Raw genomic sequence first — 2,587 nt, forward strand, 5'->3', positions numbered from 1 at the left:
TGGTCTTGAACTCCTGACCTTGTGATCCACCTGCCTTGGCTTCCCGAAGTGCTGGGATTACAGGCATGAGCCACCACGCCCAGACTCCTTTAAAATTTTAATTCGCTAGAATTAGAACCTAATAAAATAGTTAACCTTTCTTGTGAATATCAGGGAAAATACATTTCATACGGGGTCTTCAAGAAAATAAAGTTGTAAGAATATTTTTTTAGGCTGGGTGTGGTGGCTCATGCCTGTAACCCCAGCACTTTGGGGGGTTGAGGTAGGCAGATCACCTGAGGTCAGGAGTTAAGAGAGAAACCCTGCCTCTACTAAAAATGAAAATTAGCTGGGTGTGGTGGTGGGCACCTGTAATCCCAGCTACTTGGGAGGGTGAGGGAGGAGAGTTGCTTGAACCCGGGAGGCAGGGGTTTCAGTAAGCCGACATCACGCCTCTGCAGTCCAGCCTGGGTGACAGAGCACGACTCGGTCTCAAAAAAAACGAATATATTTTTAGCAGATTCTAGGGATGAAGTTTATGGTAAGCCAGGTGGAGAGTGGAGAACATATGTGCCCTTGATTTAAAGAAGACAAGCATTTGACTACAGTTTACAATAGACAATCTATTTTTACCTTTGCATAGTAGCAATCGGATTTTTACTTTTATGTCTCATTGAGATTGTGAGAAAAGATTCAGTGATTTGGGCAGTAGTTTGGTATCATCCACCAAATGGCTTCATTTGCGTATAGTTGTTAAATAATGGTGTACTTTGCATTTTTTCAAGAATGGTAATATGCCTTGAGTTTAAAAATAATTGGTAAATAAAAAATGGGAAGTGTGTCCAGTTTTGGTTGCTATGCACAGCATGCCATGTTTTTTTTCTTTAAAAAACTAACTAAATTATATTTATTTATAAAGCAGTTCATGTACATGGCAGAAAATTCCAATAGCACTGAAGTGAAAAGTAGGAAATGTCTCCACATTATCATTACCCAAGGATAGCCCTGTGAATATCTGTACATTCTTCCAGGAATTTTCTAATGACATATTTTGGAGGCTGAGATCTAGAGAATACTGGACTAGAAGTTCAGAAACCTTGGATCTGCCAGGAGCAAGCATTGTGATTTTGGATAAGTCATTTAACCTTTGCTGTACTTTTGTGAAATGAGGGTGGTAGACTGATTTCTCAGTTCCCTTACAGCTCATATACTTCTTTGTATCCTTTGAACTAAACACAGTGTCTGCATAGTGAACGTACAGATTTACTGATAATAAAGGTTGGCTTTCTTAAAAAGAAAAGCTACAGGGTGGTCTTTTTGCTAGAGGCAAATGTTACAGAAGACAAATATTTAATATTTCTTGTAAAATAATAATTGGTGTTGTGTAATCACAGACTTTTAGAATAATGCTTATCACCTTTTATCTTTGCTTCCTTTTTACCCAGAATAGAATCCATATTCCTTCATTATAATTATTCCATTATAATTGCCATCAAATTACTTGCCTCTTAACACCTCTAATCTATTTACCCAACCATGGTGAAAACCAACTGTCTACTTCCACTCAGCTGAATATTACTAGAGAAAATCACAACTAGGCTGACTTGATTTTATTTTAAATTTGTATATTTTCATGTTTTTGAGAAAGGGTCTCGCTCTGTTAGGCTGGATGACACTGGCATGATTACAGCTCTCTGCAGCCTTGACCTCCTGGGGTCAGGTGATTCTCCCACCTCAGCCTCCCGAGTATCTGGAACTAAAGGGACACACCACCTTGCCTGGCTAATTTTTGTATTTTTTGTAGTGATGGGGTTTCACCATGTTTCCCAGGCTGGTCTCAACTCCTGGGCTCAAGTGATCCACCTGCCTTGGCCTCCCAAAGTGTTGGGATTACAGGTGTGAGCCATGGTGCCTGGCTCCATTTTAAATTTATATTCATCAATCTTAAATGGGCACCCAGTCTAACTATATTTCTCTAGTAATTCACTTTCTCACTACAAAACATCCAACCTTCTCCTGGAATTCCAGACTCATGTTCTATCATCTTGACATCACTATGTGTATGTTTAATAGGAATCCCAGATTTAACATATTCATCCTCAATTGTGTCTAGATCCAGGGAAAATATAATAAAGAGTATATGTATTAGAGAAGGGTCTTGTATGTATCAATGTTAAATTTATGATTGTGATTGTAATGTGACTATGCAGAATACCTTTTTCCTCTTTTTTGAGTTTATTATTTTGGTTTTGTTTGTTTTTGTTTGTTAGGAATATCTTTTTGCTTAGATACATATTAAAGTAAATGAGGGGAAGTTCAACAAAAGAAAAAGTTAACTCAAATTTGGCAAAATGTTAGCAATTGGTGGATCTAGGTGAAGTTACTGGGTGTTCACTGTACTATTCTTACACTTTCTCTGGAGGTTTTCCTTTTTTTTTTTTTGAGATGGAGTCTTGCTCTGTCGCACAGGCTGGAGTACAGTGGCCTGATCTCGGCTCACTGTAACCTCTGCCTCCCGGGTTCAAGCAGTTCTCCTGTCTCAGCCTCCTGAGTAGCTGGGACTACAGGCTCACGCCACCTTGCCTGGCTAATTTTTTTTTTTTTTTTT

This window comes from Mandrillus leucophaeus, unplaced genomic scaffold (genome assembly GCF_000951045.1).
Source record: "Mandrillus leucophaeus isolate KB7577 unplaced genomic scaffold, Mleu.le_1.0 Scaffold266, whole genome shotgun sequence".
NCBI lineage: Eukaryota > Metazoa > Chordata > Mammalia > Primates > Cercopithecidae > Mandrillus > Mandrillus leucophaeus.